At 37.6% G+C, this 16975-nt stretch overlaps 1 pseudogene; it reads left to right on the forward strand.

Moving 5' to 3' along the window:
- The first annotated feature begins 1391 nt into the window (after positions 1–1391).
- Positions 1392–15429, forward strand: LOC142625365 (putative receptor-like protein kinase At5g24010; annotated as a pseudogene).
- Positions 15430–16975: the final 1546 nt, after the last annotated feature.

Raw genomic sequence — 16975 nt, forward strand, 5'->3', positions numbered from 1 at the left:
TATTAATTGATCCTAAATGGAAGGGTAAAGGTTGCAATAATTGATCATTGACTCATTGTATCTAAATTATCAGGTAGAAAGGAACATACTCTCAGATGCTTTAAGAAGTATAATGCTATTTCATTATTTGTACATTAGCATATATGATTCCCAATACTTTTGCAGAGAACACAAACTTCAGGGAGGGCTGTAATGCCATCAGCTTTTTAGCCCATTTGTTCAATGAAAACTCCTGTATTTCTAGGACTTGGTTTTTTGATATATTCTTCTTCTTTTTTCTTTTGAACATAAAAATCTATACCAACCTCGCCCATCTCTAATAACTTAGACCCAAGAATTCTGTGGCCTACTTTCGCTGGTACTTTACAGCAAGCCGACCCAAGCAGTGGCGGCTTTAGGATTTTTTTCTTGAGAGGTTATTACGAAGATTTATTTTAAGTAAATGATGAATCTTGCGCTCTACGAAGATTTCTTATTAGTTATTACAAATTTGTCCATAGTATGTACTAACAAAAGAATATTAAATGATAAACTATAAGTCCATTTGACATATTTTTTTCTTAATACAATGAACATATTAATTATTTCCATTAAGTGAACGTTAATTATTATTACTTAAAATACTTTTATTTATTAGTTTAGTAAAATTATATGTTTATATTTTACTATCAAGGTAAGATTTACATTGTAGACTAAACAAATGTGTACAATATTGTACAAATTTGCAAAAATGTACAATACACATTTGTTTAGAGACAATATAAATCTTAAATTGAGAGTACAATGTATACTAAGAATTTTCTATTAGTTTATTTCAAATTTGTTAGGATCTAAATAAGTTTTTTTTTTTTTTTTTTTTTTTAAAGGTTTAAGATGAACAACTTTTTACTTTTGTAGTTGGTTTTTTTTTTTTTTTTTTTTTGATGTTTAAAAAGACTAAGATATTGTTAAGAATATTATATTTAAGCTTATTTCAACTAGAATTTAAAAATTTTTAGGGTCAGGTGTTCAAAATTTCATTTTAATAAGAAGGAACAAATCAAAAATTAGAAACAAAAAATATTATATATTATACAAAAAATTGTCAGGGTGTATTTCCTTGATTGGCGACATGCATCTTTGGTGGATCCGTATCAATATTGAATGAATGAATCACTATTCCAATTAGGTAGAATGTATATATTTTAAGCCAAAAGTCTTTTTTTTTTTTGTTGTTGCTGAATTTAAGTCAAAAGTCTTTGTTTAAAACATTTTGCAATTTGATATATGTACACTTTTTATTTATTTATGGGAATATATGTACACTTTTGATTATTATTACCAAGTTTATTACATCCTCAGCAACCCATCATAATTACCACAGAAGAAGTAGCTGCTCTCACAAAAAATCCATGGAAATGGTTCACTCCCATAAGACTCTTTTCCAGCTTTGCCTTCTCTTGCCTCTCCAGTTCTCTTCATTTCTGCTTCTCTCATTAGCTTACACTGATCCTAATAAGTACTTCATCAACTCTGGAGCAAAGCTCTACAACGACCAGGTCTTTGTTGCCGACAGAAATTCGGCTTCTTTCTCAACTGGTAAAAGCAAACATGTCAGCAACACATTAACATGGATTCCAGAACTCTATCAAACAGCAAGAGTTTACAGACAGCCATGTTCGTATAGATTTGAAATCGACCAGAATGGTACATACATCGTACGGCTCCATTTCTTTGCTTACTTGTCACGTCGTGCTAATCTATATGATGCATTGTTCAATGTTTCAGCTTCTGCGTTTTCACTTTTAACCAATTTCAGCATCCGAAACAGTAGTGGTTCTCCCATGACAAAGGAATTCTTGCTCACTATCCCTCAAGGAGACTTCAGAATCCAGTTCATACCTTCTCGAAACTCATCTTTGGCTTTCGTAAACGCCATAGAAGTCTCTCTCGCCAACGAGACCCGCATCACTGATAGCGTCCCTTTTACATCAATTATGTGGTTGATTCAGATTATTGAAGATATTTTAGAATCACGGAGCCATGCATCAAGCATACGTGAATTAAGACTAGCACTCACTTTTCATGACAGAAACGGACTCCCTATAGCTTCTAGCATTTCTCTTCTTGATTTTAGATTTTTGGAGTACCATAATGCAGTTATAGGAACTGTCCAAACCAATCTCAGTGCGGGAACAGTTTTTGTCACTCTTTTCCCCAATTTTAACATGTCTCTTAAAGACCCTCACCTTTGTGATGCTCTTAAAGTCCAAGTTCAGATCACAGGAGCTTCACAAGTGCATGATACTTTTGCAGCCACACTCCATTATCAACTTGCCTACAGACTCCAAAATCATGCTTTTGACATAACTATACCAGAGATAGTCCAGTCTAATGATGCTCTTTTAATCCCAGTTGACCCAGGCATGACGCCTATGTGCACATTTGTTCCAAGACAGTTGAATAAAGAGCAGATGACAAAACTCTTTCCAGAATCATAGATTACAAAATATGAGAATCTTCATCAGGCAGCCCAACCAATCCAGTCCAACACTCCTTTTTTCATCAAAAAACAAAATGGTGAAGTTGAAGTTAGGTTTTTGGCAGCTACACCAGAAAAAGAAGAAGTGACAGTCTTTCCTACTCAAATGGCTATGATCCAGCCAATTTCATATGAAGGTCTTAAGGGCCTTCAAATCAAAACATTTCGAGAAGACGGAAAACCTTGCTATGAAGGAAAATCATCCTCTGGCCATATATGGTGGGATGTTTGTGACTGTACAGACTGTCAAGAAGAAGAAGTCGTTGAAGCAGAAAAGACGAAAGAAAAAGTCTTTCCAGCAGCTTCTTAAAGAAAGATATGAAGCAGGAGATCCAGAAGTTGACCTCCTTGGAGAACTCTTTGGAAAGTTTGATTACTATATCCTCTATTCCAAAACTAGAAAGCAAAAAACTCCATCATTTTCCCCATGTTGAGAAAGTCATGATCAAAACCAACAAAACCAGAAACCACCACTAATTCCATATTACCAGAAAGTCCTCGCCCAAATACCAAAATGTCAACCCAAGCCTACCAATCAAACTCATACACAAAAGATCTTACCTTGTTATATGTTTGACCATGCTTCACCATTCTATTTACAAAATTTTCCTCCTCATGAAAGTTTTGATCATCCACAAGCCAACGTCAAACATGTTTGGAAAATTAAAAACCCTGTTGGAACCAATCCAGATGGAACCAAAAAACAAGTCTCCTCAGCTGAAGCAGCTCTAAATTGGCAGGCAGAAAATGCTGTTGCACAAAACCAGGTCCTTTCAAAGATCCTTGATAATCAACAAAAGATGACTGAAGCAGTAACTCATACATTCTCATCTTCAAATTTCTCTTATTGAAGATTTAAAGAAAAAAATACAATCAGTTGAATAAGAATTGGCAACGATTGCCTCCACAGTAAAAGATTTGTCTGTCTCCTTTCCCCTTATTAGGCAAAAAGAAAAAGAAAGAAAACAGTTGTTGATGCAACTCCAGTCTATGGAGAGTTCACAAAAGGTGGCTACCCAAGCTCTTCCAATGCAAGTCTACATGCCTTATCAACCGCGTCAATCATTGTATAAAGATTTGTCCATATCTTCAACCTCACCATTCTCCCCAGTCTCCCCCTACCAGAACCTCCAACCACTAATCATGACACATCCTGCTCATAATCCTTTTAAACCAAGTGGAATTTTTTCCAGTATAATAAGCCCAACACCACTCCAACTAGAACCTCAAACCAAACCACACAATGACCCTCTTCTCATCAAAAAAGACAAAGAGCCATTATACCAACCACCAAATCCAACTATTGGTGCTTCTTCAAGACCCCCAGATATGAACATGTTGGCCATAAGCTCTGATCCCCCAAACCCGATTTCATCATTTCTTAAAACTCTAACTCTTCAAGAATCAACAAAACATTTTGTCCTTCCAGTCATTGATGACACAGATCTAGACTTGTCTGGCCTTGAATTAGACGAAGTATTTATGACAGATCCAAAGGTAGAATAGGAAGAAGATGTCCTTCATCCTAAACAACCTCCACCACCTTTCATCCCTAATCACCACAGAAGATTAACCTACTCATCAACCACAGATTCAAAGCACTTGTTTACCATTGATAACACTCCTCCTTCAAAATGGCATGATGAGATTTTTAACATGTATTTATGGTGTATAGCTGAACTCCAAGCCCTAAATAATATTGTTGCCCAGATCATTGCCAAGTTTGTCGCAAGACTTACAAGAAGATTGAGACAATGGTGGATCAATCTTGGAGAATACAGGCAAAGACAAGCAGCATAGTGCAACACTTTAGAAGATTTTTTCACAATCATTCATAATGAATTCCTTAGTTTATTGACCCATTACACTGAAGTAGCAAGAGAAGAATTCTTACTGATGAAATGTTGCTCTTTTGAAAGAAAAGATCTGAAAAAACATTTTGACCGAATGTCAAGCAGGTACTACTCCTTTAATGGAATGGATGATGTCAATTCTAAGCACACTTTCCTTAACTCTTTCTCAGAACCATTAGGTGATGAAACCCTCTGCATGATGAACCTTCAAAAAATCACTCTACAACAAGCCTCCTTAGGAGAAATCTATCAGCATGTGCTCATTGCTCTTGAAAAACTTTGCAATCAAAGAAAGTTTCTTTCAGAAATTGACAAGGTCCACAGCAAGCTCAAGGACAATTGTATAAGGAAAGATTTGCAAATCAAATGCTATGACAAAAATTGTGCTTGTCCAACCAAGAGAAGAGATCATTTCAAAAAGTATTCTTGGAAGAAGAAACATCCTCAACAGAAGAAGAAGTTTTTCAGGAAAAAGAAATGGAAATTCCTCAGAAGAAAGCAGTTCAAAGGAAAAATTTCAAAAGTTTGTTTTGTATGTAGAAGGCCCAGTCATTTTGCAAAAAGTTGTCCAAAAAGAGAAAAAACAGCAAAGCTTTTGGAGCAAGCCCAAATTCATGCAGATGACACCCCCTTTTCAAATGTTGAATCACTCTTCTCACTGGATGATGATTACTCTCCCCATGCCTTGGTAGTCATGGCTTATTCCACCTCAAAAGATGAGTTAGATTCAAACAATACTGATGATTCAGACCCAGAAATCCAAACCATATACACATCTCAGCCTTTTATAGCTCCACTAACTGGCCCCACACCAATAGCTCAGGTCCACATCCTTCTTGATACTTATTCCAGACCCATCCCGGTAATAGCCTTGTTTGATACAGGAGCAGCAGCAACAACAATTCTCCATCCTAAGATATTACTTAAAAACTTTTGGCTATCCCATCATCAGATGTTCAGAGCAGCCAATGGAGAAACATTCCTGATTACCCAGAAAAGTATGCCCATTCGCATTCGAATTTTTCCAACCCCTACCATTAGACACCAAGTCCTTAGATCCCCACTCACAGGCAGAGACCTTCTCATAGGATTTGATCTCCTTCATCAGATACCCAGTCTCAGATGGTCCTCAAAAGGACTTTTTTATAAACAACACCTTCTCACTTGGACCCAGGTACCTCATTTGTTCTCAATAAATCCCTTTGACTCTTTGAGATTCTAGATTATCAATGAATGTTGTACAACCACTCACTCTGACTTCCTCCTTAAATATCCAAATCCTTTGTGGAAAAATCCATTTTTTTTCATAACCCTTCCCTTCAAAAAGAATGAAGACGTTAACCCCACAAAAGCTAGTCATAGAGGAATGAACTCAGAACATTTGTCCTTGGCTAAGCAGGAGTTATCCACCATTCTTTCAGAAAACCTCATTGAACCCACAACTTCCATGGGCGTGTGAAGCTTTCTATGTTAACAAGCATGCTGAACAAGTCCGAGGAAAGCTTAGATTGGTAATCAATTACCAAGATCTTAATCATTTCCTTGCTGATGACAAGTTCCCTTTGCCAAACAAAAGTGCCATTTTCCAATATTTTTTCCATGCCAAAGTGTTTTCAAAGTTTGATCTCAAAGAAGGATTCTGGCAACTAGGAATCCATCCAGAAGAAAGATACAAGACAGCATTTTGCATCCCAGACCACCATTATCAATGGACTGTAATGTCTTTTGGTCTTAAAAATGCTCCATCTTAATTCCAAAAAGTAATGGTAACGTTGTTCCAACCGCTTTTGTCAAATGCATTGATCTATGTAGATGATATTCTCCTATTTTTAAAAGATGCAGCATCCCATGAACAACTGCTTATTGAATTCTACAATTTAGTAAAAGCTCAAGGGATAATGCTTTCAGAAAAGAAAATGGTCATAGGAGTATTTTCTATTGACTTCTTGGGCGTAAACATTTCAGATGGAAAGTACACTTTGCAGCCCTATATAGTAGTTTCTCTTAGTGAATTTTCAGATATGCTCACCAGCACCAAACAGATCCAGTAGTTTCTTGGAATTATTAACTACATGTCAGATTTCATCCCAAAAATCTCCAGACACAGGGATTGTTTGTCTATATTGTTGAAAAAATCTCCCCCAGAATGGAATCCAGCTCATACAGAAGCAGTCCAACAATTGAAAAAATTAGCAGAAAAACTTCTCCCTTTGCAGATTTCGGGAACAGGCAAACGAGTTCTACAGATAGATGCAAGTGATGAGTATTGGACAACAGCTCTCTTTGAAGAAATTGATGGCAAAAGAAATATTTGTGGATATAAAAGTGGTGCATTCAAGCCTTCAGAGCTTCATTACCATTCTATTTTCAAAGAAATCTTGGCAGTCAAACATGGAATTGAAAAGTTCCAGTTTCACCTCCTTGGCCACAATTTTCTTGTAGAAATGGACATGTCCTCTTTTCCTAAAATGCTCCAATTCAAAAGAAAAATACTCTCATATCCTCAGTTATTCAGATGGTCAAATTGGTTTTCATAATGGTCTTTCTAAGTCAAACATATTAAAGGTACAGATAACCTTATCACTGATTACCTTTCTAGAAAGCCTCCAGTCCTTCATACCACAATAATTCCTCCACCTTTATGTGTATATCCAATAACAGATCAATCCTCATCCTCATCCTCATCCTCAGGCCCTTCTACTGCAGCCCCTAATGATATCATTAATATGATAGAAATACTTCCCCCAGAAATAAAAGACCAAATAAAGATCTTAACCCTTCAAGCCAGATCCACAAGAATTATTAGAGTCCTCCATGATTACCTCAAAGAACACCAACGTCATTTCCTTGCCATTTTTCCAGACATTGAACAACCATGGAAAACTCTATTTGCATTTTGGCTAACAAACTGGACTGTTGTACACTACCTCTACATATGGTACTTACTCAATGAGTACTACTTGTGCCTCTATTTCGAACCAGAATTTTACTTATACATTTTCTCTTGTGAAAATAAATATTTTCACAAATTCTGATCTGAAATTTTGAAAAATGATGCTCATGATGGCCAACGGTTCAAGTATCCCAAAATAGATCATCCCTGTTTTGGTCGCAAAATTACTTCTGCATGCATAGTAGCCAAGCTAAATTCCAAAAATAATGTTTAAGCAGAAGGAATCCTCCACCCTCTAGATATACATTAGGTAACTAATGCTGATGGTACTCTTCACACACATGTGGACGTGTCTTGGATATCTTGTTACTATTCCTTCACAATGGCAGAATCTCTCAATTAGAAAATCTTCCTAGACATAGTACCAGTCGACCTAGATGTTTGCAGACAGCAATGGCCACATGAAAACCATTGGGAGATGCCTGATCCTTTAATTGACTATGATGACCTTTACTATCATAATCATGATCCAGATGCAGATGTTGATGAAGAATGGTTTCAAGGTAGAGATGGGTGGGACAACTAAAGATATATATATATATATATATAAGAAATATATATTCAAAAAAAAAAAAAAAGGTGTCAGAAGCCACTTTTGTTGACTTTGCCACAAAGCCACTATTCCTTTCCCTATAATAAGTTTTGCCGTATCTATTGTTTTAAGATCACAACTACTACTATTGCATGGTGTCCTTCTCCTTTTTCTACAACATATTTATCTCTTCTCAGCAACATATCTGGAAGAGAATATCTACTGCGCTAGCACCCTTGCTTCTAGAGGCCATATATCACTCCAATCCTAGGACCCCCACTCTTTTGGACAAATGTCAAGAATAAGTCGGCTCTTACAACTCAAAGATTATCTTTTGAATGTACAATATTTTTGTAAATTATTGCCTATAAATAGGCCTCTTGTGTCCTTAGTTTGACAAGAGTTAGAGAGAGTTTATGTCTTCTAGTCCTGTAAGAAGCTTGTTTAATCTAATAATATCCCTTAGTTTGTTGTATCTTGTTCTATATTCTATTCCATGTCTTCATGTTATTTTCTATATTATCTTAGTAATATATGCCATTAATAATCTTCCATGATCTTCTTACACTCTCATTGTCAGTTTATTCATCCTTTACTCCCTTTTCTTTAGTTTGTCCTTTCCTTTACTCATATAATTGGTATCAGAGCCTGTGCCTCGTGACCGGTTTCATCCTCCTTTGATCAGTATACTTTGATTATTGTCCTGATTAGTATGTTCTGTGATTTACAGTTGCTACACTGGATTTGATAATCAAGTATTTATTTTCAAAAAAAAAAAAATGTAAATATTATAATGGCTGATTTGTTGCCTTTCATTGTGTACAAATTCAATATATATATATATGAGAGGCCCCAGCACACATTGGCAGTGCATGGGAATTCAGAACGACTCTGTTTCTCTACTACTCTGTTTCTATAAAGATGATTCAGGATTTGCCAATTTTAGTATAAGCCCTTCGGAGAATGGCTCTCCCATTCTTAATGCGTTTTTGAATGGGCTGGAGATTATGGAGTTCATGAAGAAATCGGGTTCCATATTGGATGAATGTGAACCAGTCAAGAAACTCTCCCCTGTTATAAAGATAATTGGTTTTGTTAGTAGTGGCATTTATGATTTTGATTATAGTGGTGGCATTGCGTTTAAAATGCAGGAAATCAGTGCCTGACCAAAGTTTGACAAAGCTTCTTTTTGGAGGGCTAAGTTTAACAGGTTGACTGAAGGAAGTGCTAATTCATCCCTACCTTCGAATCTGAACCTCAGTTGGAGAATATCTTTAGCTTATTGAAGATATTTCAGAATCACAGAGACAGAGCCATGCATCAAGCATACGTTCCTTGAATCAAGCAATCACACCAAAGAGCCAAAGTCAAATACGTAACAATAAGGAAATGCCTCATTAGGATATTTACATTTAATATAGATATTATAATCCGGAGCCATGCATCAAGCATACGTGAATTAAGCTCCTTGAATCAAGCAATCATACCAAAGAGCCAAAGTCAAATATGTAACAATAAGGAAATGCCCCATTAGGATATTTACATTTAATATAGATATTATAATCCCTCAATAGGATATTTACATTTAATGTAAATATTATAATGGCTGATTTGTTGCCTTGTATTGTGTACAAATTCAATATATATATATGAAAGGCCCAGCACACACGGGCAGTGCGTGGGAATTCAAAACTACTCTGTTTTCTTTACTACTCTGTTTCTATATGGTATCAGAGCCATAAAGGCTTTAACGCCATCTTCTTCTTTTTTCAAATATTCCTCACTAGCCAACCTTCCCTCTACTTTTATCAATGGCCTCTTCGAGTGTGTCGACAGTTCCTACCCAGCCCTCACAATCAGAGCCTACTACTCTGCTTGTTCTTAATCATCGTATCAACATCAGACTTTATGACGACAACTTTCTACTTTTTAAAGACCAACTAACTCCCTTTCTCAGAGGACATAATTTTTTCTTCTATGTGTATGGCTCTATCCATCCACAACCTCACTTTTATCATACTACCTCCTTGATTCATCGAACGGCGAGATGCTACCCAATCCGGCCTTTGATTTATGGCTTCAACAAGACCAAATGATCTTGTCTACTCTGCTCTCGTCCCTTTCGAGAAAAAGTTATGGCTCATGTGGTGGGCCTTGCCACTTCCCATGAAGTATGGACCACTCTAGATCGTCTCTTTTCATCTCAATCTCAGGCTCGTATTCTTAGAATTCGATATCAACTCTCCACCTTGCAGAGAGGCAACCTCTCCATTTCCGACTATTACCAAAGGGCCAAAACACTTGCTGATACCTTAGCTGCCATTGGCCAACCTCTGAGACTGCGAGGTGGTTTCTTACATCTTGGGTGGCCTAGATTCCACCTATGACTCCTTGGTCACATCAATTACCACCCAAGTTGACCCCATCTCATTGGAAGACCTTTTCAGTCATCTTCTCAGCCATGAACAACGCATTGAGTGAAACCATGCTGCCCCAGATATCCCATTCCCCTCAGCAAATGCTACCACCCGCTCCTCTAATTCTCGTGGACGCAGTACTCGATCTCCACCACACTCTCAGTCCTCTCATCAAGGACCATCTTATCATGGACATAACCATAATCGTGGTCGGGGGCGTGGACGTAATCCAGGTAATGGCAACTCACGTCCGATCTGTCAGGTGTGCAAGAAACCTGGACATATTGCTCTCACTTGCTACCATCGCTTTGATCATTCCTTTCAAGGTGTATCTCCCAATATGGCTGCCTTTGTTGTTGGTCCTCCATCTCAATTTGATGCTAATTGGTATCCAGATTCGGGGTCCACCAATCATCGACACGATGCATAATCTCAATTTACATGCTGAAGAATATCAAGGACCAGACCAAATTCGCGTTGGGGATGGAACAGGTTTGGATATCAAACATATTGGTTCTTCAAAATTGCTTACTTCCTCCACCTCTTTCCCTTTAAAGCATGTTCTCCATGTTCCTGACATTCAAAAAAATTTAGTTTCTGTCAGTCAATTTACTCGTGACCATGATGTTTTCATTGAATTTCATGCTAACTATTTTTGTGTCAAGGACGAAACCACGGGGAGACTTCTTCTTCGCGGTCGATGTGAACATGGACTCTACCCATTCCCTTCCTCACTTCCATCTCGCCGATCCCCTCAAGCCTTTCTTGGAGTACGTGTTCCTCACGATGTGTGCTTGCTTGTCGCTTTGGACATCCTTGCTCATCGCCTTTGTTCAACACATTATCTCCCGTTTCTCATTACCGAGTTGTCAAGAATAAAACTCATGCTGTTTGTGGTGCTTGTCAACAAGCTAAAAGCTTGACAACTTCCCTTTCATGATTCTACTTTTCATTCCAATGCTCCTTTAGATTTAATATTCTACGATGTTTGGGGACCTTCTCCCACTTTTCTCAATTAATAGACATCGATATTATGTTAGCTTTGTGGATCATTTTTCTAAATTTACTTGGCTGTTTCCTATTAAGCTTAAATCTGATGTTATGAATGTATTCAAAGTTTTTCAGTTGCATGTTGAGCGTTTATCTGACAGAAAAATAAAAGCCATTCAAACTGATTGGGGTGGTGAATATCGCTCCCTCCATAAGTATTTCTCCTCCCTTGGTATTCTTCATCGCTTATCATGTCCTCATACCCATGAACAAAATGGTACCGTTGAACGAAAACATCGCCATTTGGTTGAGACTGGTTTATCTTTATTGGCCAAAGCTTCACTACCTCAATGTTATTGGGATGAAGCATTTACTACTGCATGTTTTCTAGTGAATCGTTTACCTTCTCCAGTCTTGAACAATGTTTCTCCATTTGAAAAATTGTTTAAGGTTCAACCTGATTACTCTTTTTTAAGAACATTTGGATGTGCTTGTTGGCCATATCTTCGGCCTTATAATACCCACAAAATGGACTTTCGCTCAAAATTGTGTGTCTTTTTAGGCTATAGTTCTTCTCATCGAGGCTACAAATGCCTCCATGTTCCTTCCGGCTGTCTCTACATATCTAGGCATGTTATATTTGATGAGAATCTTTTTCCCTTTGCATCTAATATTTTTTCTCCCGTTGTTGGACAGGATGCCTTTCGTACACATGTGCCCACATCTATCTCTCCTTCGCTATCTCGTCCATCTTCCTCACCCAAGGTGTCTCGTCATCCTTCCGTGGTTCTCTCCCTTGTGTCCCACCATCTCCATTAGTGCCTTCTCATGTGCCTCACTCTCCTCCTCCACATACTCACTCCTCTACCTCACCATCTGCTCCTTCCTCCTCTCCTCCATTGCCCGAGGCTGAACAAACCACTAGCACCATTGGCATGGCACCATCTTCCAATGCATCTCCTCCTCCTCCTTCTCCTGTGCGCACACACCCTATGGTCACTCGGCTACAACACAATATCACTAAACCAAAAGTGTTCTGCGATGGTGCTTGTCAAATACCCTCTTTCTAAAGCTGCTTGCTTGTGTGTTCAAGCAAGAATGATGAACCAACTTGTTTTTACGACATTAAACATGCCCCTTGGCGTACGGCCATGAATGTCGAATTTGATGCTCTTTTACGTAATGGCACTTGGTCCACAGTTCCTGCCCATCCTTCCATGAATATTGTGGGGCTGTAAATGGGTTTTTAAACTCGAAACACAAGCCCGATGGCTCTATTGATCGCCACAAGCCCGCCTTGTTGCTAAAGGCTTCAATCAGCGCGGCATCGACTATGCGGATACCTTCAGCCCTGTGGTTAAGCCCATCACAATTCGCACCATTCTTGCTCTTGCCGTGTCTTGCAGATGGTCCATTAAACAAATTGATATCCAAAATGCATTCCTACATGGGTTTTTAGATAAAGAAGTCTACATGAAACAACCACAGGGCTTTGTTCATCCTCGATATCCTCATCATGTTTGCAAGCTACACTGAAAGCACTATATGGTGACAAGCCCCTCGCGCTTGGTTTTCTCGGCTTAGTTCGAAATTGCTTGAGTTGGGTTTTCATGGCTCTCTCTCGGACACATCGTTGTTCATTTCTCACCGGGGAAAAGTTTCATTTATATGTTCTCATTTATGTCGATGACATCATCATCCTTTGGGTCCTCCTCTCAAGCCGTCGACTCTCTCATATTAGCTCTTGGCTCAGGCTTTCTGTTGTCAAAAATTTGGGTGACTTACACTATTTTTTGGGCATTGAGGCCACCGTTCACAAGATGGGCTATTTTTATGTCAAAAGAGGTATGTTCTTTCTCTACTCAAAAGGACCAACATGCTCCATGCCAAACCAATCGGTTCGCCTATGTCTACGGCCCATCGGCTCTCATTATTTGAAGGCGAGTCCACTCTACGATGTCACTCAATACCGCGGCACGTTGGGGCTCTCCAATATCTATCTCTCACAAGACGACATCTCTTTTGCTTGTTAATAAAGTTTGTCAATTCATGCATAGGCCAACGGATCTTCATTGACTTGTCAAACGCATCTTGCGCTACCTTAAACATTCCTTGGATTATGGTCTTCTTCTTCGTTGCAACCCTCTCCTCAACTTAGCGCCTACTGCGATCTTTGATTGGGCTGGTTGCCCGATGATCGACGCTCTACTAGCGGATTTTGTATCTTTTTAGGGCCTAATCTCATCTCCTGGAATTCAAGGAAACAACCCACTGTGGCTCGCTCTAGCACTGAGGCGGAGTACAAAGCCTTAGCCAATACTACTGCAGAATTGATTTGGCTTCAATCTCTACTCCGGGAACTTGGTCTTTTCCTTCCCAACTCGCCCATTCTCTGGTGCGACAACATTGGTGCCACTTACCTCTCCGCTAATCCCATGTTTCATGCGCGCACCAAACATGTGGAAATTGATTATCATTTTGTCCGTGAAAAAGTTGCTCGTCGTGATCTTGATGTTCGCTTCTTATCTAGTAAAGACCAACTTGCAGATGCTCTCACAAAGCCCCTGCCTTCCATCCGGTTCTCCTTTCTTCGCTCCAAGCTCAACGTCCAGCCCCTCCCGTTGAGCTTGCGGGGGAGTATTGAAGATATTTCAGAATCACAGAGACAGAGCCATGCATCAAGCATACGTTCCTTGAATCAAGCAATCACACCAAAGAGCCAAAGTCAAATACGTAACAATAAGGAAATGCCTCATTAGGATATTTACATTTAATATAGATATTATAATCCGGAGCCATGCATCAAGCATACGTGAATTAAGCTCCTTGAATCAAGCAATCATACCAAAGAGCCAAAGTCAAATATGTAACAATAAGGAAATGCCCCATTAGGATATTTACATTTAATATAGATATTATAATCCCTCAATAGGATATTTACATTTAATGTAAATATTATAATGGCTGATTTGTTGCCTTGTATTGTGTACAAATTCAATATATATATATGAAAGGCCCAGCACACACGGGCAGTGCGTGGGAATTCAAAACTACTCTGTTTTCTTTACTACTCTGTTTCTATATAGCTGAAATACAGTTTGCAACAAAGAACTTCGATGCAAAACTTCTGATTGGTGAGGGTGGATTTGGGAAAGTCTACAAAGGAACTCTTCACAATGGTACAAGAGTGGCTGTGAAACGAAGTGAAGCAGGACATGGGCAGGGTATTGAGGAATTCCAAACGGAGATCATAGTGTTATCCCAAATCCGGCATCAACATCTTGTTTCTTTGATTGGGTACTGCGATGAAGGGTCTGAGATGATACTGGTTTATGAATATATGGAGAAGGGGACGCTAAGAGAGCACCTCTATCATTCAAATGACAATTCTGAGAGTTCACCCTCGCGATCTGAATTATCTTGGAAGCAAAGACTTGAAATATGCATTGGTGCTGCCACGGGTCTACGTTACCTACACACTGGTCCAGCTGGAGGAACCATTCACCGTGATGTGAAGACTACAAACATCTTGCTTAATGAAAATTATGTGGCTAAAGTTGCTGACTTTGGCCTTTCAAAGTCAGGGATATCCGATCTAGAACATTACACAATGGGCGTAAAGGGTAGCTTTGGTTATCTTGATCCTGAATACCTTACTACCCTACAGTTGACAGAAAAATCTGATGTGTACTCTTTTGGAGTTGTACTTCTTGAAATTCTTTGTGCTAGACCAGCTATTAACAACTCGCTTCCAATGGATGAGATGAACCTAGCTGAATGGGGGATGCTGTGGCAAAGGAAAGGCCAACTTCAGAAAATTATCGATCCAGTGCTAGTTGGTAAAATCAAGCCTAGTTCATTGCGAAAGTTTGGTGAAACTGCTGAGAAGTGTTTGCAGACAAGTGGTGCTGACAGGCCTGAAATGCATGAAATGCTATATGACTTGCAATATGCACTGAAGCTTCAAGAAACTGCAATGCACGCAGACCCACGTGAAGACAGCACAATAAATACTTCATTCGAGTTGCAGTTACCTCTTGTTTGGCAATTGCCTTCTGATAGAATCCTAATGGATGAAGATGATCATACACCCATTAGAGGGGATGATGGTTCTGATACAAATTAAGGCTATTCTTAAAAGTCAGAACCCAGTTGAGGATTGATGGTGCCAGATAGTCTTCACTGGTTTGAGCTACGTTGGCTTTATTACGTTTATGGGGCTTCCTGTCATCATAACTGTAAAATGCTTTAGGCTGTGTCCACTAAAAATGATTTAGTGGTGTATTACATATTTGAATACTTGAAGTAGGACATAATTTTCAAACTAATTTATGTAATAAATTAATTTTGGTAATTTTATGGAATTTTTAAATTTTTAGGATTAAAGTTATTATTTTCTTAATTTTATTTGTCTTTAATGTTGTTTAGTCAAATTAGAGTTTTGGAAGTCAAATTAGGGTTTCTTATTTGCCTATCCCGTCATAAACTCAGATTCAAATTTTCTAGAATTCCTAGAGTACTCTATCACATGAAATTCTTTTAATTTCGACCTTTTATTTTAAAATCAATGGTTCAGATATTATCACGTCATTAATTAATTTTTAAAAAGACCTTAAAAGTAGATGCCACGTCAGCTATTAAAATCAACACATCATAGAGTTCCCATAACAACCGTTACGTTGGTTCATTGAATTATTGAGCATAGGAACAAACAATTAAAAGTTTTACCAACGTAAACCATTTTAGAAAACTTTTTATGATAAATTAAAAAAAAATAACTATCAAAAAATTAGTCACTTTTTCAATTTCTCATTAAACATTTCCTAAAATGGATGATTAATGTATGCCATAAGGACATACATTAACCGAACCCAACAATTAGTTGATGAAGAGTCCTAACATTAAAAAGATAGTGGGAATGTGAAGTGGCACCACAACTGATTCGTGTTTCATTGTCATCTATGTCCAGCAAGCTGTAACAACTTGTACGTTAAGAAATCGAATCAACCTAAGCCCTTGAAGAAGACAAGAAGCAAGAACATATGAAAGACATAACAGTAAGAGAATGAAGAAGATATTTTTAAATGAGTTCTTCAGTTCTTCTAGTAATGTGAATAAATTTACAACTTTTGCCAGTATGAGTGGTTGTTTGTTTCTTTTGTATGATCCTATCAAGCGCCATTCATAGTTTTCTACTTGAAGAATTGTGGTAAAAATTGTGCATTTGTTTATGATACCAAATTTTTTGATTTTTTAATTATGTATTGAAGGGTAAGAAATAATTATAAATTTCATTTGTTTGTTTAAAAAGGAGCATGAAATGAAATAAATGGTAGACAAAGTTTGGCTCCAACCAATAATAAGAAAATGACATTAATTATTCTCATATAATATATGCATATGACTCACTTAGCCCAAATGATGGGACACATATCATCTTCTAATTGGTGGTTGAAACCCAAGACTTCATGTTTAGAGGCAAACTTTTAAAATAAATTGTAATTTGTATTAACTTTCTATTATAAACTTATCATATAAGTATTTTTTTTATAAACATCATATAAGTATTTTTTTTTTTGGTTTCATTATTTCTATATATATATATATATATATATATTTTTTACTTTGAGATATATAACAATAACATAAATTTTACAACAATGTATTTCAACATATAAATTTCAAGAAATATGCTTCAAATTTATTATG

This window comes from Castanea sativa, chromosome 2 (assembly GCF_040712315.1).
Source record: "Castanea sativa cultivar Marrone di Chiusa Pesio chromosome 2, ASM4071231v1".
Lineage (NCBI taxonomy): Eukaryota > Viridiplantae > Streptophyta > Magnoliopsida > Fagales > Fagaceae > Castanea > Castanea sativa.